The sequence below is a fragment of the Lissotriton vulgaris genome, chromosome 11, assembly GCF_964263255.1.
Source record: "Lissotriton vulgaris chromosome 11, aLisVul1.2, whole genome shotgun sequence".
Classification (NCBI taxonomy): domain Eukaryota; kingdom Metazoa; phylum Chordata; class Amphibia; order Caudata; family Salamandridae; genus Lissotriton; species Lissotriton vulgaris.
Window position 1 is genome coordinate 869,173,171 of NC_141699.1, and position 21,604 is coordinate 869,194,774.

Here is a 21,604-nt window from a genome sequence, read left to right on the forward strand (position 1 = left end):
CCCGGTGACTGTTACCAAGCCACAAAAATTCAATGGAATCAAAGTATTGATCCATAATCTCTAGGGGCTATCGTTCCGGCAGTATATAATTGGGAATAGAAGGTGCAAATCAGGGTAAGGATCTCTGTAGGAGAGGTGGTCCTGCCCGTGGCATCATTGCTCAGTGCCGTGATATAAGAAAGAGGCTTGCGGCTGCCGGACGAGATTCGCAAGAGTACTGCCAGGACAGCCACCCTCGACAGAACATCAAGCGTGGGCTTCTCTACTAAGAAATGTGACCTCTCGATCAGCCTCCTTGTGGAATTCAGTAAACATGGCCCTGATCGACACAAGCGTGGCAGGGCTGGGGTTGTGAGATTGCTTAAAGTCTGAAGCTTTAATGTCTTTTTCCAGACGTTCGAGTTTACCCCTAATAGACTTCAGCACCCCGGAATGCCTGGCGATGCATTCCCCCTGGATCACAACCTTAAAGGCCTCCAAGGGGGTTGAGGGTGACTCGACAGAGCCAACATTGTGTTCGAAATAGACGATGATGGCATCACAAATGTCCTCGCGGAAGGTGGCGTAGCGGAGAGTATTAGGAGGTAGGCACCCTGCAAATATGCGGCGAAGTGTGAGCGGGAGTCGCAAACATAAGCGCACGGGGGCATGGTCGGACAGGGTGTGAGCCATGTGGTCCACGGAGGTGGTCCAAGAGGCGATATCACGGGTAGTGATCCAGTGGTCAAGGCGGGACCAGGATCCATGCTAGCCCGTTATGCAGGTTCCCTCGCGCTTGACAGGGTGTGCATGCCACCAGACGTCCTGTAGGGAATTATCAGCCATAATTGAGTGGATGAAAGCAGTGGCCTGTGGGTGTTGGATACAGTCTCCAGAACTGTCCAGCGCCTGCGAAGGAGCTATGTTGAAGTCGCTCCCCCAGATCAGGGGACAAGGCCCCAGAGAGGATATGAGTTGTCAGATGTGTGCGCGGAATTTGGGGTCTTCAGAGTTAGGGCCATAAAGTGCCGCTTGTATCAGCAGTTGATTGTAAAGTGTGCCAGCAAGGATCATATAGCGGCCCTCCGGGTCAATGAAAGACTAAGTGTTAGGCTAAGGAATGCCCCTGCTGAAAAGGATGGAGACGCCGCGTGAGTAGTGAGAATAGAAGGAGGTATGCATTTCACCCCAGTGGCACAATATTAACCTAGATGATGTAGCAGGAAGAAGGTGCTTCTCCTGAAGGGAGCAAAAGTCCACTTGGTGTCTGATAAGGTGCGCATGCATAAGGCGTGCCTTTTGGTGATCGTTCAGACCCCTAATGTTCCAGGTCCAAAATGTAGTGTCAGTCATGTAGCGGCGTGGGGAGGGTGACTAGTGAAGTGCCTACGGTCCATGGAAAGAGTGTAGAATGTAAGTGCAGTAGTGTACGGTACATTGCGGAATGCATGTCACACAAAATGCCGAAATCAAAACAGAACAAAGGGGGGGCGTGGCCAAGGTAGCCAACATGGCGGAGGCAGCCTGAAAGAGCTCTGTCCCCCCGTTGCAGTATCCGATCATCTATCCTGCTTCTCCCCCACCCGGAAACATCCCGACGAGGTGTCCTGCAGTCCCTGTCGGTAGGTGAACCCTGTGAGCAGTTTGGGGGTGATCGAGGCACCCGACACGGCAGAGTGGAGCCTGGGTCGGTGAGGCCTACCTCGCCACGAGAAGCCGGGACCTTGGGTGCCACGAACCCTGACGGCGGCGCGGCGCAGCTGCATTGAATCCGGGCGAAGAGCTGGCGATCCTAGCCGCCGCCAAAAGGCGACGGACACCAGAGACCACAGGAAAGCAGTGCAGGGAGAGAGGCGGTGCGGCCTAGAGGGTGAGGCGCAGCCGGGGACTTGATTTGGCGGCTGGGGCGCCTTCCATCCGGCGCGGCTCCGGCGGCCTCGATCCTTCCATGAGGTGAGCGGGCCTGGAGAGTGAGGCGAGAGACCCTGTAGGGCGGCGGCCTATGCGGGGGGGGTGGGCATATCCTCCTCGACGGTTACATCGGACCGCGCTGGTGCTGTGGGGCGAATGAGTGCGATCTCCTCCCCCCCCCCCCCCCCCCCGCCCCTCCGCGCTAGACTGAGTGCCCGCCTTCGCGGACCACTGCCGGAGACCCCCCCTTCTTGGACACACGTGCGACACGGCAGCTTGGGGGGGACGCTGCGCTGGGACACCCTGCATACATGGCTTGCCCGGGTTGGTGACGCCCTCTATTCGGCGGTCAGGTCGGGCAGCAGCGTGGGCCCAGGCGAACCTCTCTTCGACGAGCCACTGTGTTTCTACCTGGGTCACGGGCAGCAGAGGTGGGACGATAACGGCCGCAACCACAACACAGTCCGCCAGCCTTGACCGGAGAGGTGCCGTGGGGGTGATGCGGAGAGGTTGTACAAGCTCCCCATTCAGGATTCATGAAGGCCGGCCCGCCTGGCGATTGATCCCTGGAAGAGGCCTTTCATGAACACTGCACCAGCTTGTAACTGCAGGAAGGTAGCTGTAAGGCGCTGAAGGCATTGGCGGCTGACAATGGCAGTAGAATAAAGGGGTAGCGAGTCTTTGAGTGCGATACAGACAGCGTGGCACGGACACCCCCGAGCCTTAGAAACTAGAAGTAGTCTTGGGACATGGTCCCCCTCCAACAATACAGCAGGAGCCGGGTGATACGCCCAGTGAGACCAGGGCGGAGACGTCCGGCCGTGACCAACCATGACCAGAGGCGGGAATGGCGGAGGGGCTTCGAAACAGGGACCCATGGATAAGTTTGCGGGCCCGAGTGAGGGAATAGGCGCCTCCGGGAGCCTCCAGACACCGGGGCGGGACAATGCGGCTCTGATGGCGGCAATTACGCAATCTAGGGACATGCTGGATGCGAAGATCGGGCGTTGGGGGCTGATGTCACCCTCTTGCGCCAAGACCTGCGGAATGCCGTGACCCGCATTACAGAAGCCAAATCCAGACTTTCGGAGGTGGAGGACGGCGTGGCGACCTTAAAGAAAAAAGTGGCCAGTATGGAAGGGATTCAGAAGGGCCTTGCGCTCCAGGTCGAAGATGCAGAAGGGCGGGCTCGGCGCAACAACTTGCGATTTGTTGGCTTTCCAGAAGGCTGCGAGAAGGACAACATGGAGGCCCTCCTGACCCAGTGGCTAGAGGGGTGGATGCCTTCGGACTCCCTCTCACACTGCTTCGTAGTCGAGCGGGCGCATAGAGCGCTCATCAAGAAGCCACCGGTTGGTGCTCGCCCACGACCTGTGATAGCCCAGCTGCTCAATTACCATGATCGGGACACTATCCTGCGCCAAGCACAAGCAAAAAAAACCCTCCTGTATGACAATCAGAAGATCCTAATATTCTCGGACTATACTAAACAGGTGCAGCAACAACGACAGTCCTTTACAGCGGCCAAGGCACGTCTAAGAGACCTGAAGATTCAATACGCCTTGCTCTACCTGGCCCGCGTGCGGGTTGTGTTTCAGTCCCGTACCTTTTTCTTTAACACACTGGAGGAGGTATTGGCCTGGACGGATGAAACTGTCAGAGTTCGAGTGCACACTCCACCGGGACACGGCTCTGATACATCCTCGGCGGCGGCGCCGCGGCAGACTCACCGGAGATCGCGGAGTACAAGCAACTGGAGGTCCCGGCCCAAAAAACGTTCTTCTTCTCAGGAGATGATACAAGAGGGGCCTGATGCCCCGGACACTCGGAAGCCGGATCCTTGAGGGCTTGGGCGGACCTAAAGACAACTTACATGCTCAAAACTTATGTGGGAGGCACGAGATGTTGAGTAATTCCTACTGGAGACGACTGAAGAACTTGAGGTTAACCATATCTGATGTTGAACTGCTTATAACTAGCTGATATGGGATGGGGGTGGGTGTAGGGGAGGGCAGCAGACTGACGGGCGGACACGTTTCCTGAGTTCAGAGAGGTTTATTACTTCCGGGGGGTAAGTTGGGGATTGGGTGAGTAGTTCATGGGGATCCATTGGGGTGGGTGGCCTCCGGACTCCAGTTGGGGGGTCGGCGCTCACCTGCACAGCGACAGGTACTTCAATGTTGCTGAGGTATGGGGGGGAGGTTGGGAGTTGAGGGGATGTTGGGGAAGGGGGTTGATGGGGGGTGGGGAGGTGGGGGGAGGCACGGGATTGGGGGGGGGGGGTAGTTCTCTGCAAAACAATGTCCCTTCAAGTTCCATTACAGACATGTATACGTTTACAGTCCCTGACACCCAGGCAGTTGGTTTTTCATCCCATAGGTGGCGGTTAAAGATCTCGGGCCAGACCTCCCCAAGGCGTCGTTGCGAATTGTGAGCTGGAATGTAAGGGGTATGCTTGATAAAATAAAGAGGGGTGAGTTCTGCGGCAGCGGAAGAAAGAAAAGGCGGATATCCTGCTTTTGCAGGAGACTCATCTCCTGGGCACCAAAAACCCTTAGCCTGCAGCGATATGGGTACCAACAGGCATATCATGCCGGGTTTGCGAGGGGCTCCCGGGGGTGGCTGTTTTGATACACCGCAGGGTGTCCTACGTCCACTCGACACAATGGGTGGATGCGCAGGGTAGGTATGTATTTGTCAAAGGGATGATTGGGGATGAACCTGTGGTCTTTGGAAGTGTATATGCCCCGCCCCCATTGCAGTGGTCACTTGTAGAAAAGCTGTTTACCATATGGGCTGAGATCCCGGACATGACGGCTGTGGTCGGGGGTGACTGGAATGATGTTATGAATAGCCGGATGGATCGCCATAGGCTCGGGGTGAGCAGGCGGCAGACACTCCCACTAAATTGAGTGATATGGTGAGAGGGATGGGCTGGATAGATACATGGCGTTATCAGCACACTCATAGCCAGGAATATACCTATGTTTCTGAGGTACATAAATCTTTCTCCAGATTAGATTACCTGTTTGTTCCCCACGCTCGGATAGGGAGGGTTGACTCAACGTCTATATTGCCGCGAGGTCTGTCCGATCATTCCCCGATTACTGTAGAACTTCTCTTGGACAGGAGGCAGCAGCTGTTTCAATGGCGTCTCTCCACATGGCATCTACAACAGGATGATTACCAGACTCACATGAGGGAGGCCATAGCCCATTATTGGGAGGACAATGATAGATCGGAGACGGATGACATGACCCTCTGGGAGGCTCTAAAGCCCACACTCAGAGGAGTAGATATTGCCTGGTGCGTGGCGGCCCGTAGGGCAAGCAGGGAGAGCCTGGAAGAGGCTGTGGGTCGGGTCCGTGACTTAGAGGAGCGATGCAGTACGACGGGGGATGAAAGAGATGTAGGACAACTACTACTAACGCAGCAGGCTTATGCGTCGTTACTCCTTGAGGAGTCACGGCAGGTGTGGCTGGCGACGCAGAGCAGAATATACCAATGGGGCGATAAGTCCAGCACGATGCTATATAAGCTCTGCCAGGGCATTTTCCGGGCGCAGGCCCTGCCGGGTCTTCGGGATGAGGCTGGAGTTTCTCTGTCGGCCCCTTAGGAGCTAGCAGACAGTTTTGCGCGATTTTATGCGGCCCAGTATGCCCCTCGGGAATCCCTCCCAGTAGAGGCCATTGACAAATTTCTTGCAGACCTTCCGCCACGGGCAATTTCGGAGGAGGGACGGGATTGTCTCGAACTCCCTCTGTCGGCTGAGGAGCTGGGTACGGCCCTTGGTGAATTGAATGCTGGTAAGGCCCCCTGGCCCAATGGGTTCCCATGCAAATTCTTTAGGAAATACCATCTTCAGTTGGGGACGTACTATAAGAGGGCGTTGGAGGCGGCCAGGGACTGTGGCCGCTTACCGGCGGACTGGAGACATGCCGAAATCGTAGTCTTCTGTAAGCCTGGGAGGCCCCCCGAAAACCACGAATCCTATAGGCCCATATCGCTTCTGAATGTTGAGGCGAAGATATTGGCCAAAGCACTCGCTAATCGCCTCCTTCCATATATCACTGACCTTGTCCACCCGGACCAAGCGGGATTTATGCCTCATAGAGCAATGAGGCACAATATTAGGCATGCACAGGTGGCGGTAGAGGCGATGCGGGCCACGGGAACCCAGGTGGCACTCCTGCTGGCCGACATAGATGGGGCCTTTGACTCCTTGAGTTGGGTCTACCTACTTGCGCTCCTACCTCGCCTGAATCTTGGGCCCCAATTTCTATCATATCATTGAAGTTGCTGTATACCGACTTGACAGTGTGAGAAGTTGGCCTGATATATGATGTCTCCAATTCTGGGAGCACCTTGAATCAGTCCAAACAATCCCTTATGGTGATGGTTGTAAGTCAACCTTATAGACAAGCTATCCTAAGGGTAGCATGGACTAAGCAGCCTTAAAGGCTTAACTCAAGAGGTCGTGTTAAGCAAGCTGTTTTACCAATCACAATCCTGTAATATCAAATGAAAGGACACCACACAAGTTTTATATATTATAAAAATATATGTATTTATTACTAGAATAATCTTCTATGCTCTTTATGAGTCTAGAGGCACAAGCGTTTAAATTAAAGGACAGTTAAACATATAAAAGTTGCACAATTATGGATGAGGCCCAGGGGCCACTCAAACCATATACTAAAATAGTGGTATAAGTATCACTAATCGAACAATGGTAAGGCCTGAGGCCTTGGGAATCGCTTGGAGCAATCGGGACTAGCAATGCTGAAGTCGGGAAAAGCCCGCGGGATTCGGGTGCAGCGCTGAAAGCACACACATGCACCAATGCAAAGTCAATGGTGCGTAAAAGTTATCGAGTTACCGTTTTAGGAGTCTTCCGACTGACCTAGAAGGACAAAACTTTAGACTTAGACACTAGAGGTGTATACCTATACAGGAGCACCGGCGTTCAAGAGTTACCTCACCCACAGGAAGCGGGTGCACAGGTGCAAAGTCGTGTCGGCTTTCGTCGTGTAGATCTATGGAGCCTGTAGATGATGACACTGCAGGCGGCTAGAAGAGAAGTGTCCGGTGCGATCCAAGAGTGGATCGAAGCTGAAGGGAACCTGAAAGCAGAGGGCACAGAGTCTGGGTCACTCAGCAGTGACCAGGGTGGAACCAGGAAGGAACCAGGCAATGTTGGGCGCAATCAGGTGGTTGTCGAGAAGCTTGTCTCCGCTGCCACGTGGACTCTGGGGCACCGAGGATGTCCAGGAGTGGACCACGAGCTGTCCCACGAAGGCTCTCGCTGTCGGCGGTGTCGGCTTCCGGATTGGAGCAAACAAACCTTGGCAAGCGCAACCCACACAGGATTCGAAGATCGCTTCTTACTCGGACCAGGAAGGTCAGAGCGGGTGCTCCTTTTCAGGGGAGCGAGGGCCAGTCCAGAGCAACCGGACTGACAGGTCAAATTCAAAGGTTCGTCGGTACTGGGGCCGCTAGCCAACGGGCAAGCGACCGGACCGTCGCGTTGAGCCAAAAGATGCAGAAGGGCCCCACGCAGCACTCGGTGAGTGTAGAGGGGTGAGCTTCGGTGCAAGAGTGGCTCAGGGCTGGGGCTTCTCAAACCCCAATGCACAGCTTTGAGGGAGCCTCGGGAGCTGCACGGTCAGCGCCTCGTGGTCTTTCCAAGATGGCCGGCCCCACGCTTCAGGTCGCCTCCACGGGTCTCAGCTCTGCAGGGACGTGGATCGGGCTGTTAGAAGGCAGGCACGCTGGGTCTTGTCGATCTCTGTTGCTCGAGTTCCGGCGGGAACTGCAACAAAGCAAACATCGAGGTGCTGGATGGTGCCTGTTTGCACAGGGTGGTCACTCCTTGACCACAAGGGAGATTCTTCAGTCTTCTACGTCGAGTAGGATGTCGAAGGGTCCAGAGTTTCGTTTCATAAGTTTCAGTCAGGATAATCTGATGTGCGTTGGCACTGCTCCCACATTTATTCCAAACTAGTGGGCTGGATTACCTGCTAGGTCCCTCCTATGGGTGGGACCCAGGAAGGGGGTGGTCACACCACTTTCCCTTTGTCCAGGGTCGCGCTGGGGCTGGGGCTGGAGTGCCCCAAAACCGGTTTGACCGGATTATGCAAGGGGAAGCCTTGTGCTCCCCAGGCAGTGTCTAGTTTCTTTCAGCCCTCCCTGCCCCAATACACTATCTCCTGTCTGGGGAGATGTAGCACCTCCCTGCGACAGGAAACCCTTTGTCCAGGCCTCCTCTGCCAAGTTTCGGTCAGCAGCAGGAGGTCAGACTTTTGTCGGTGGCAGCAGCATCCATTTTGTGATGCTGAGGCTCTGGTTAGAATTAACCGCGTTTTAGTAAAGTAACATGTATTCTCCCTCTAGAAGGGTGGAATGCTACCCCCGTCGCCAGGACTGGCGAGGGGGTAGTTTCCCAAATCGTATGACACCTTACACGACATGTTTTGATAAAGCCAAACCAAAGTTAGCACATAACCGCGATGGATTATAATGCACTTAAAAGTATATGGTATGGCATTATACCGGAACAGCTAAGGGAGTTGGTCCTGACAGCTGCAGACAGGCTCAGCTCGTGCTAGAGCACCATCTCACATAAAACCAAGCACTCTGCCTCCAGGATTGATAAGGCCTGCCATAGGAGTGACTTATAGGTATATATGTGTCCAGATATAAATTTAGATATAGGTATACTATATCTAAGCAAGGGGTGATTACACCACCTTGCCCCAGCTGAGTGATCAGCCAGTTGTGTGAATTTAAGAACCAGCCAGGGGTGGCAAAAGATATGCTGCAGCCCTTGGTAGGCCTTGGATGCACCTATGCCCTTGGCACCTATAGTGCACTGTATATGAGCTGACAAGGTGTCCAGTACCAAATTGGTTATGTACCTATAGTACATGTATGTAAATTTAGAGAGAGAACAGCAGGCTGTGGGTCTGATTAGCAGGCCCACAGCCACATTAAGTCGAAAACCAGTGAAGCAAAAAGCAAAAATTGGGGTGACCATAGGATAGCAGACCCTACTCTGCTACACAACCCCCCCCCCCCCAAACGCAGGGACATTAACCTTAACCTTGACCAGATAAGTCTTCATGTTCTAAGTGGAAATACCTGGAGAGACCATCTGCATTACCATGGTCAGTCCCTGGTCGGTGTTCCACTGTAAAGTCCATCCCCTGTAGGGAAATGGACCACCTGAGTAGTTTGGGGTTTTCACCCTTCATCTGATTTACCCACAAGAGGGGCTTATGGTCTGTCTGAATTAGGAAGTGAGTTCCAAACAAGTATGGTCTCAACTTCTTCAGGGCCCAAACCACAGCAAAGGCCTCCCTCTCAATAGCTGACCAACGTTTCTCCCTGGGGGTCAGCCTTCTGCTAATAAAAGCAATGGGCTGGTCTTGACCATCTACATTAAGTTGTGAAAGCACAGCTCCCACCCCCAACTCAGAAGCATCTGTTTGAACAATGAACTGTTTGGAGTAGTCCGGACTCTTCAGGATAGGTGCAGAGCACATGGCCTTCTTCAGGTCATCAATTGCCTTTTGACAGCTAACTGTCCACTGAACCTTTTTTGGCATCTTCTTGGATGTCAAGTCATGTAATGGTGTCACAATGGACCCATAGTTCTTTACAAACTTCCTGTAATACCCAGTCAGGCCCAAGAAGGCTCTGCCTTGTGTCTGGGTAGTTGGAGGAGCCCAGTCCTTGATGGTCTGGATCTTACTCTCCAGTGGTTGAACCTGACCCCCACCTACTAGGGCAGAGTAAGGTTGTGTACCTGGGCCACCTATCTGGCACTTGGTAGCCTTGATAGTCAAGCCTGCCTTCTCCAGGGCCTCCAGAACCTTCTTCAGGTGGATCAGGTGATCCTCCCAGGTGGAGCTGAAGACAGCAATATCATCTAGATATGCTGCACAAAAGTCATCCAACCCAGCAAGGACTTGATTCACCAACCTTTGGAAGGTGGCAGGTGCATTCTTCAAACCAAAGGGCATTACCACAAATTGATAATGTCCACTGGAGGTTGAGAATGCTGTTTTGGCTTTAGACTCCTCAGCTAACCTGATTTGCCAATAGCCAGCTGTCAAGTCAAATGTGCTCAGAAACTTGGCAGAAGCCAATTTTTCTATGAGCTCATCTGCCCTTGGAATGGGATGAGCATCTGTCCTAGTGACAGCATTGAGACCTCTGTAGTCCACACAAAACCTCCTTTCTCTCTTTCCATCTTTGGTATGGGGTTTTGGCACAAGGACTACTGGGCTGGCCCATGGGCTCTCTGATGGCTCAATCACTCCAAGTTCAAGCATTTTCTGCACCTCAGCCTTTATACAATCCCTGACATGGTCAGGTTGCCTGTAGACTTTATTCTTCACAGGCAGACTGTCACCAGTGTCCACCTCATGGGTGCACCAGTTAGTTTGACTGGGTGTGAGAGAAAACATATGTCTATGGGCATGCAACACCTGTCTGCAGTCCATCTGTTGCTGGTCCGTGCGGCTGCCTGCCAAGGCTACTCCATCAACTGAACCATCTTCAGGGTTCTGGGACAACACATCTGGCAGAGGGACACTCTCTTTCTCCTGTTCCCCATCTGTGGCCATGAGCAAGCTCATGTCCTCCCTGTCAACAAATGCTTTCAATCTGGTTACATGGAGCACCCTGTGGGGGCTCCTAGGGATGCCAAAGTCAACCACATAGGTGACTTCTCCCTTCTTTTCAAGTATGGTGTAGGGTTCAGACCATTTGTCTTGGAGAGCTGCTGGGGCCACTGGCTCCAATACCCACACCTTCTGCCCAGGTTAGTACTCAACCAGAACAGCCTTTTGGTCATGCCAAGCTTTCTGTAATTCTTGGCTGGCCTTCAGGTTTTTTGATGCTCTCTCCATGTACTCAGCCATCCTGGAGCGGAGACCAAGTACATAGTCCACAATATCTAGCTTAGGCTTTTTGAGAGGTAACTCCCATCCTTCCTTCACCAGACACAATGGACCCCTCACAGGGTGGCCAAACAAAAGTTCAAAAGGGCTGTAGCCAACCCCCGTCTGTGGGACCTCTCTGTAAGCAAAGAGCAAGCAGGGTAAAAGGATGTCCCATCGACGCCTAAGCTTCTCGGGTAACCCTTTTATCATTCCCTTTAGGGTCTTGTTGAACCTTTCAACAAGCCCATTGCACTGAGGATGATAGGGTGCGGTAAACGTATAGTTCACTCCACACTCTTTCCACATTGCTTTCAAGTATCCAGTCATGAAGTTGGTACCTCTGTCTGAAAGAACCTCCTTTGGAAAGCCCACTCTGGAGAAAACTGCCAGGAGGGCCCTTGCCACAACAGGTGCTGTTGTGGTCCTCAGGGGAATTGCCTCTAGGTACCTGGTGGCATGATCCACTACCACCAGTATGAATCTGTGCCCAGATGCTGTTTGGAGGTCCATTGGTCCAACAATGTATATCCCCACTCTCTCAAAGGGTACCCCCACCACAGGTAGGTGTATCAGGGGGGCCTTTGTTGTGCCACCTGACTTACCACTGGCTTGGCAAGTGACACAGGTGCGACAAAACTCCTTGGTATCTTTTGACATATGAGGCCAGTGAAAGTGAGGGACAAGCCTGTCCCAAGTCTTATTCTGGACTAAGTGTCCTGCAAGGGGAATAACATGGGCCAAGGTAAGAAGGAAGCCCCTACATTGCAGAGGTATAACCAACCTCCTGGTGGCACCAGGCTTGGGGTCTCTAGCCTCTGAATAAAGGAGCCCATCATCCCAATGCACTTCATGGGTACCTTGAGCATTCCCAGCAGCCTCAGCAGCAGCTTGCTGTCTGAGGGGTTCAAGGGAAGGGCAAGTTAACTGAGCCTGCCCCAGGTCTGCCCTTGAGGATACCCCTGTCTCCAGAAACTCAACCTGATCAGGTTCAAGTTCTTCAGAGACAGTCTCCTCTTGGATCTCAGAATCAGTCTCATGTGAGAGCTGATCCTCAACCTGGGGCAAGTGGGAAGGCACTGCCTTAACCCTCTTACTCCTCCTCTTGGATTGTGGTTGGTCTATTGTTTCAAGAACCACCACAGGTTCAGGTAGGCACTTCTTGGCCTGGGACCTGGTTACAGCAAGGACATGTGCTGAAATCCCTAGCATTTCTGCATGAGTCCTGTACTCCACTTCTGACCAAACTGAGTTCTCTAGATCATTGCCCAACAGACAGTCTACTGGCAGGTCTGCACTCACAACAACTTTCTTGAGGCCAGTTACCCCTCCCCAGGAGAAGTTAACAACGGCCACACTATGTGTAGTAGTGGCATTGCTTGCATTGGTCACTAGGTAATTCTCACCTAGTACAATTTGTCCAGGGTCCACAAAGTTAGGTGTCACCATAGTGACACTGGCACATGTGTCCCTGTAGGCCTGAGCCAGTTTCTCGTTAATTAAAGGCGTCTGTCTATACTTGCCCAGATTACTGGGGCTCACAGTAGTGGGCATGGATATGTCCACATCGTAGAGCAGAACTGCCTGAGTAGGGATTCTGACTAGGCCAGACTCCATCTCAGTACCCAGAGTCAACCCTACTAAACCCTTTGGCTGTGTACTACCACTGCTAACTGTACTAGGGGGTGCAGGTGCCTTAGGGGCTGCAGTGGTAGGGACTGGACTTTTCTTAGTGCATTCACTCCCCCAGTGGGAAGTGGACTTACAAGTATTGCACCAAGGTTTCTTTGGGCCATCATTCTTCTTCTTCTTGTTTCCATTCTGGGAACCACCCTCCTTATTAGCATTATTTTGGGGGCCTGAAGAAGACTTCTGGTCTTTTTCTTTCTTATCCCCACCCTTCTGGTCTGTTTTCTTCTGGTCACCTCCATGGTTCTGGGGTTTCTGCTTAATCCTTGTTCTGACCCACTTGTCTGCCTTCTTTCCCAATTCTTGGGGAGAGGTCAGATCTAAGTCAATAAGGTATTGATGCAATAGCTGGTTCTGACAGTTATTAAGGATCTGTTCTCTCATTATAAGATTGTACAATCCTGTATAGTCTGAGACTTTACTTCCCTGCAGCCAACCCTCCAGAGCCTTAGTGGCACAATCAACAAAATCAGTCCAGTCCTGAGTCTGAGCTTTTTGGGTATCTCTGAACAACAACCTGTATTGCTCAGTGGTTAGGCCAAACCCTTCAATAAGAGCACTCTTTAGGACAGAGTAGTTTTTGGCATCCTCAGGTCTAACTGTGAGGAGCCTATCCCTCCCTTTCTCAGAAAAGGAGTACCATAAAATTGCAGCCCACTGATCTTGAGGAACCTGCTGTACCATGCAGGCTCTCTCTAGAGCAGTCATCCATTTGTGGATGTCACCCCCCTCCTTGTAGGGGGGGCACAATTTTTGTCAGGTTTCTATTATCATAGGACCTGTCTTTCTCTCTAGGAATTATGCTGCCACCAGTGGAATCTAATCCACTCAATTTTTGTTCCCTTGCCAAAGCAAGTCTAGCTTGGGCCAAGGCTACCTCTTCCCTCTCTATCTGGAGTTGGACAGCCCTCATTCTGGCCTTATGCTCTCTTCTCTGGGGGGAAGTCATTCCCCTTTGAGTTTCTCTTGAGGCACTAGAAGTGTGAGAATCCCTTGAGTGAGAGCTCAATCTTCAACTGCCTGGAACAATTCTAGTATGTACTCTGGGGAGGTGCTGGCCCTCTCCATTTCCATGTAGGGACAAGTTGGCTTGGCTAAGCACACCAACTGGTACCTGGGTATCCCCTTGATCCTGATCTGACTCTTCACCATCTGATTCAGGGTCCACCACCACATCTTCTAAGTCTGGGGAGGTGTTCTCATTCTCTGGGGGATTCACTCCATCTCCTGACCCTAAGGGAGCTACACTAGCTTTCTCAAGATCATCCTTCTCCAGGATGGCTATCAGGATGGGAATGGTGGGGTTGTGACCCCTTTTCACCCCCCTTGAATTGCACAAGGCACTCAAGTCCTTATGGCTGAGGTTGTCATAGCTGGAAGGTGCCTTGTTAAGGTCAACCATCCCAGGCTGAGAGCCTGAAGCTCCCTCTGTGCCAGCCATGACTGCTAGTGAGCTGTAAGTGGCGCACTTACCTACACTAAGTGTTTTCCTACTGCACCTTGCTAGTGAGTTGTAGGCAGGGTGTGCTAATCCCTTTTATCTATAACTACTAAGTTCAGTAGAACTTAAATATGCTAAGCTTTGTTTATATGTACCTAAGGTACTTGATGTGATCTTTCAATTTGATAAAAAGATTGCAATGGTAAAACAACAGCAAGCTCAAATCCGCACCGCTGCGCACCAATGTGAGAAGTTGGCCTGATATATGATGTCTCCAATTCTGGGGGCACCTTGTATCAGTTCAAACAATCCCTTATGGTGATGGTTGGAAGTCAACCTTATAGACAAGCTATCCTAAGGGTAGCATGGACTAAGCAGCCTTAAAGGCTTAACTCAAGAGGTCGTGTTAAGCAAGCTGTTTTACCAATCACAATCCTGTAATATCAAATGAAAGGACACCACACAAGTTATATATTATAAAAATATATGTATTTATTACTAGAATAATCCTCTATACTCTGAGTCTAGAGGCACAAGCGTTTAAACAAAAGCACAGTTAAACATATAAAAGTTGCACAATTATGGATGAGGCCCAGGGGCCACTCAAACCATATACTAAAATAGTGGTATAAGTATCACTAATCGAACAGTGGTAAGGCCTGAAGCCTTGGGAATCGCTGGGAGCAATCGGGACTAGCAATTCTGAAGTCGGGAAAAGCCCGCGGGATTCGGGTGCAGCGCTGAAAGCACACACATGCACCAATGCAAAGTCAATGGTGCGTAAAAGTTATCGAGTTACTGTTTTAAGAGTCTTCCGACTGACCTAGAAGGACAAAACTTTAGACTTAGACACTAGAGGTGTATACCTATACAGGAGCACGGGGGTTCAAGAGTTACCTCACCCACAGGAAGCGGGTGCACAGGTCCAAGTCGTGTTGGCTTTCGTCGTGTATATCTATGGAGCCTGTAGATGATGACGCTGTAGGCGGCCAGAAGAGAAGTTCCCGCATCCGGAAACAGGAGCTGCATTCGGCTCAACCCACGGGCTAATAGCCTTAAAATACCTACGCTGTGTGTTTTGTTACACACGATCCCCTATGTTGACGAAACGGTAACCGTTTACTTACGGTACCGCCCTACAACCACACGCTAACATCCCGATTAGGACCGGGACGGAATTATCACCGGTCTCCCGATAACGCGCCTTGATCATTCAGATCAGCCCTGAAGATTCACAGCCACATGCTGTGATGAAACACGTGTAGGCTAGAGTGACATACACAGTGATTCTCAAGAAAGAACACTGTTGAACAATAAAATACATTTTGAAAAGACTTATGCGTGTATGATCTATCCCATCACTTTAATCATTTGACCGCTTGAAGTTTGATTCTTGATTGGATACACAAAGTGTGCTCTGGATTGTTGTCCGGCCAGAAGAGAAGTGTCCGGTGCGATCCAAGGGTGGATCGAAGCTGAAGGGAACCTGAAAGCAGAGGGGACAGAATCTGGGTCACTCATCAGTGACCAGGGTGGAACCAGGAAGGAACCAGGCAATGTCGGGCGCAATCAGGTGGTTGTCGAGAAGCTTGTCTCCGCTGCCACGTGGACTCTGGGGCACCGAGGATTTCCAGGAGTGGACCACGAGCTGTCTCACGAAGGCTCTCGCTGTCGGCGGTGTCGGCTTCCGGATTGGAGCAAACAAACCTTGGTATGCGCAACCCATGCAGGATTCGAAGATCGCTTCTTACTCGAACCAGGAAGGTCAGAGCGGGTGCTCCTTTTCAGGGGAGCGAGGGCCAGTCCAGAGCAACCGGACTGGCAGGTCAAATTCAAAGGTTCGTCGGTACTGGGGCCGCTAGCCAATGGTCAAGCGACTGGACCAACGCGTTGAGCCAAAAGATGCAGAAGGGCCTCACGCAGCACTCGGTGAGTGTAGAGGGGTGAGCTTCGGTGCAAGAGTGGCTCAGGGCTGGGGCTTCTCAAACCCCAATGCACAGCTTCGAGGGAGCCTCGGGAGCTGCACGGTCGCGCCTCGTGGTCTTTCCAAGATGGCCGGCCCCCGCTTCAGGTCGCCTCCACTGGTCTCTGCTCTGCAGGGACTGTGGATCGGGCTGTTAGAAGGCAGGCACGCTGGGTCTTGTCGATCTCTGTCGCTCGAGATCCGGCGGGAACTGCAACAAAGCAAACGTCGAGGTGCTGGATGGTGCCTGTTTGCACAGGGTGGTCACTCCTTGACCACAAGGGAGATTCTTCAGTCTTCTACGTTGAGTAGGATGTCGAAGGGTCCAGAGTTTCGTTTCATAAGTTTCAGTCAGGATAATCTGATGTGCGTTGGCACTGCTCCTACTCTTATACCAATCTAGTGGGCTGGATTACCTGCTAGGTCCCTCCTATGGGTGGGAACCAGGAAGGGGGTGGTTACACCCCTTTCCCTTTGTCCAGGGTCGCGCTGGGACTGGGGCTGGAGTGCCCTAGAACCGGTTTGACCGGATTATGCAAGGGGAAGCCTTGTGCTCCCCAGGCAGTGTCTAGTTTCTTTCAGCCCTCCCTGCCCCAATACACTATCTCCTGTCTGGGGAGGTGTAGCACCTCCCTGTGACAGGAAACCCTTTGTCCAGGCCTCCTCTGCCAAGTTTCGGTCAGCAGCAAGAGGTCAGACTCGTGTCGGTGGCAGCAGCATCCATTTTGTGATGCTGAGGCTCTGGTTAGAATTAACCACGTTTTAGTAAAGTAACATGTCTTCTCCCTCTAGAAGGGTGGAATGCTACCCCCGTCGCCAGGACTGGCGAGGGGGTAGTATCCCAAATAGCATGACACCTTACACAACATGTTTTGATAAAGCCAAACCAAAGTTAGCACAGAACCGCGATGGATTATAATGCACTTGAAAGTATATGGTATGGCATTATCCCGGAACAGCTAAGGGAGTTGGTCCCGACAGCTGCAGACAGGCTCAGCTCGTGCTAGAGCACCATCTCACATAAAACCAAGCACTCTGCCTCCAGGATTGATAAGGCCTGCCATAGGAGTGACTTATAGGTATATATGTGTCCAGATATAGGTTTAGATATAGGTATACTATATCTAAGCAAGGGGTGATTACACCACTTTGCCCCAGCTGAGTGATCAGCCAGTTGTGTCAATATAAGAACCAGCCAGGGGTGGCAAAAGATATGCTGCAGCCCCTGGTAGGCCTTGGATGCACCTATGCCCTTGGCACCTATAGTGCACTGTATGGGGGCTGACAAGGTGTCCAGTACCAAATTGGTTATGTACCTATAGTACATGTATGTGAACTTAGAGAGAGAACAGCAAGCTGTGTGTCTGATTAGCAGGCCCACAGCCATATTAAGACGAAAACCAGTGAAGCAAAAAGCAAAAATTGGGGTGACCATAGGATAGCAGACCCTACTGTCCTACAGACGGCCTCTGTGAGAGTGGCTGGAGCTGTATCCACCGCCTTTCCTGTCGGACGGGGGACTCTGCAGGGGTGCCCCCCTCTCGCCGTATCTGTTTGCCCTTGCCATGGAGCCATTAGCGGCGTGGGTACGAATAGACGTTCAAACGAGAGGCTTTGAATGGGGCGGCGGGACCATCTGACAGAATCGCGTTATATGCCGACAATGTTCTCTTCTTCCTCACGGAACTACATAGGTCCGGGCCGAGGGTCCTGGAAATAATGGGGGTGTTCGGGGAAGTGTCGGAGCTCCATCTAAATTTGCGGAAATCCACGCTGTGGACACTAGGAGATCGCACAGCACTAGGGTCCTGGGCGTCGGCGTTGAAGGAAGCGGCGGGGGGCCTTAAGTATCTTGGAGTGTTCCTGACAGACTTACCTGGGATCTCTTGGGAGCGTAATGTCGTTCCTGTCTGGGACCGGGTCCGGTCGGAGATGAAAACATGGTCCCGTATGCCCCTGAATATTTATTGCCGCTCGGCCATTTTCAAGATGGTGGCCCTCCCGCGTCTGCTATACCAACTGCGGAACCACCCCTACCCTATCTCGAAACAGTGGTTTCGACAGGTCAACTCGGTATTAGGCCAATTCCTCTGGGCCGGGGGTGCGGTGAGAGTGGCGCTCCGTACCTGTTTCCTCTCCACATACTGCGGTGGATTGGCGTCGTCAGGCGTTTTGTCCTATTATCAGGCGTCTCACCTATTCATATTGAACGACAGGTGGTATGGGGACCTGGGAGACCCAGCGTACACCCTTGAGAGGTATCTAATAGAACCGGACACCCTGCACACTATATTGTATTCGGTTGGGAAGAGGAAGAGGCTCACAGTCGTTACTCAGGTGGTTTTCCGGATTTTGCGACAGGTGCTACGCCGCATGGGATGGTGGAACAGACTGACGGAGGAAACCCCATTGTGGCCGAATGGTCGCTTGCCGGCTCTGGGGTCCCTACAGGGGTTCCGCGGCTGGGACGTTATAGGAATATTGGCGTTGGGCCATGTTATGAAAGGCACAACCCTTAAATCGTTCCATGAGCTGAGGGAAGACTATGACATGCCCCGAACCCAGTTCTTTAAATATTTACATTTCCGTCATGCCATCTCCCCCGCCTTGGACGGCCTGGACTCCTTGCCCGAATTCAGCCCCCTGGAGGCTAAGGTATTCATGGGAGAATTGGAAGATAAGAAGATATCGTGCATCTACCAGACGTTAGTTACACATTGCTCCCCTTCGCTAGATAAGCTGCGGACTGCATGGGAGGGGGACGTCGGTGAGCTGGAAGAGGAGGATTGGAGAGCAGCCCTTGCAGGCCCAAGAGGAGCAGCCATTGCCGTACGCCTACGATTTATTCAATTCAAATATTTACATAGAGCTTACTATACTAGGGAGAGGCTATGGCGGGCTGGCCTGATTGCGTCCCCTGAATGCTTGAGGTGTGGTCGGGAGGTGGGCTCCTTTATGCATACGGTATGGTCATGTGGTGCACTGGAAAGGTTCTGGACAGGTGTTTGGGACTGTCTGTTCGAAGTGTTGGGTTGGGAGCTTCCCCGTACGCCGCAGTTGGGCCTTCTCCATGTTATGGAACAAGTGGGTGGTAACATCTATAAACGGCATTTACTGCTTCTTGACCTTACAGTAGCCAAGAGGGATGTGGCTCGAGCCTGGAAGGACCCCAGGGCCCCCCCAGTGGGAGTGTGGAAAAAGGGTTTAGATTACTGCATGGGGTTGGAGCGTCCAGTGTTTGAGGCCCGAGGCTGCCCCAGGAAGCACTATAAAATATGAAGGAGATGGGCAGATTACAGAAGACTGTGGCTGGAGCCGCCAGTGCAACATGATATGGATACAAGACAGATACGCTTAGATCCTGGGTGAGGGAGAGTATACATTGAATGTTTCATAACATATATATTTTTTTTCTTTTTAGGAATGTGTGGACATTGTGCAGGGGGTTAGGGTGGGATCCGGGTGGGGGAAGTTGGAGGGGGGGGGGAAGGGCTGTGGGAGGGCTGGGGTAATTGTGTTCTTTTAAACTATTGTATAGATTGCCTTTCAGCGAATGTTGTTCATCTGCTCGCAGCTCCTCCGGTGTTCGGAGTGCTGCGTCTTTCTTGCAATCTCTCAATAAAAAAAAATTGTTCTGAAAAAAAAACAGAACAAAGAACTATGCAAGCATCTTGCAGGGGACGCCAGTTTCAGAACTCCAAGAGAAAAAACCCAACCCTCCAATGAGGTTGAGCATCTAAACCCACCCCACCCAGGGAACCGAAACTTGGAGAATTAGGTAGGGGATTGGGAATCATCCCAGCAGGGTATCCCCATGCCATATCAGCAGGGTTGCAGAGCTTGGTATAGCTCAGAGGAAGGCAACTTAGAGGAGAAATATTGCGCTCATGGGAGCGTTCTTAACTGCTATCAGGATGGGAATGATATGTCAACTAACCCAGGGACCACTATCCGTCCACTACCAGTCGCCAAAGAGTACAGAGATTGCAGGTACTTACACACAGAGTAGGAAAAAGTGGTGCATTGCACAAACATTGCGTATTAGAAAAACCAACATATAACATGCATAGCAGTAATAGAGAGTGTGGGGGTCTCAGTCTTCGAAATCAGTGCGGCGGCTTCTTAGTGAGGATTTCTGCAGTTGCTTCACAAAGGGGAGGGCAGCCTTTGGCTCAGTGAAGTATTTGGGCTTCTCCTCGAAGTCAATATGAAGTTTGGAGGGGTAAAGCATAGAGTACGTGATGTGGAGCTGTTGCAGGATACGCTTGGTGGGAAGAAAGTTCCTGCGGGCCGCCTGGACAGACAGAGTAAAGTTCGGGTAGAATGAGCCGGGCCCTGCGAAGAATGGAATAGCGGCCCCGGGAGTTAAGCAGGCAGGCGATATTAGGCCATGCCGAAGCCCGGTGGGGGGGGGGGGCCAAGTGATCTGTGGGCTCATTCGAAAATGAAGTAAGTGGACAGGACCGGGCCAAAGAGCTCACGGAGCAGGGACTCGTGGTAGTCCTCCATTTTCCCGGTGGCGGTGGATTCCGACAGGCCTACGACCCGAATGTTGTTCTTTTGGGGACGCGCCTCTACGTCCTCGTTCTTGGCACGTATCACTTTGAAGATTTTATCCATTTTGAGGAGTTTCTGCGCTCCAGATGCTCCTTTGTCCTCGGCATCTGAGACCCTCGCCTCGAGCTGAATAAATCATGTGTCGTGGGAGTCCACCTTCTGCTTCACCTGGTCCAGGTGGGTTGTTAAGTGGTCTGTTTTGGCCTCAATGGGTTTTAGACTGGATTTGTCTCTCAATAGGATAGCTCTGAGATTGTTGTCTTGCTTTGCGGGGAAGTCTGTCTGAGTAGTGTGCTCATTGGTCTCAAGGGGGTGGGGGGCTCACCGCCCCTGCCCGCACTGCACTCCGAGAAGGTAAGTTTGGGCTGCCTGGTGTCCGTCTTCCCTATGGCGGCAACAGTGAGAACGCAGAGGAAGACCGTGAGTAGCTCAGGGAGCCTCGCAGTTGCAGGGCGAGATCTGTCTCAAAGGTTGGACCGGCCAGGCGGAGTAGCAGGAGGATGAAGTGAAACAGCTCCTGGGTAGGACCCTGCGGGGGCCCGTTGGCTGCGGGATATGCGCAGGGAGGCCCAGAGCAGGCCGCAGATAAGGCTGCAGTCGTTGGGTTATGGCGCTTTAGGTAATGTTGCACAGCTCGGGGGCACAGATGGCCATAGCTAATGATCCAGTGGGGCCGCAGGATGGAGTCAGGTGGGATCTGCTAGGGTATCCTACCTCCAGTGCGGGTCCGCGCACGGTGTGCAGCAGGCACCACACGGGAAAGGCAACCCCATGCTCAGGCCTCTGCTTAGCCGGGCGAAACAGCAGTTAGTGGTAGGCCAGTAGCGGGCATCGACCCAGCTCTGGCTCAGGATAGGTTATGGGGGAGTCGGGGCACAACCAGGAGAGGCTTAGGTCAGGTACACTGGGGTAGGCATAGTTAGAAACACCAGTTGAGGACGTTAGTCAAATGTATATATGAATGTATATATTTTACACATTTTAACTATCGTATGGCTAAGAACCATATCAATGCTTTTACAGTATTATTTCGCAATACTCCTTTTACTGTACGCACTTTTTATAATAACAAGTCTTGCAATTGTGGCAATCCATTTCTCTTGCATGAGAAGGAAGACT

The 21,604-nt window shown here is 52.1% G+C and overlaps 1 protein-coding gene across 1 annotated transcript in view; it reads left to right on the forward strand.

The window, feature by feature from the left end:
• The window catches only part of SLC25A36 (solute carrier family 25 member 36), a 476,578-nt gene that overhangs the window by 46,810 nt on the left and 408,164 nt on the right, over window positions 1-21,604 (forward strand). The window lies entirely within an intron of this gene.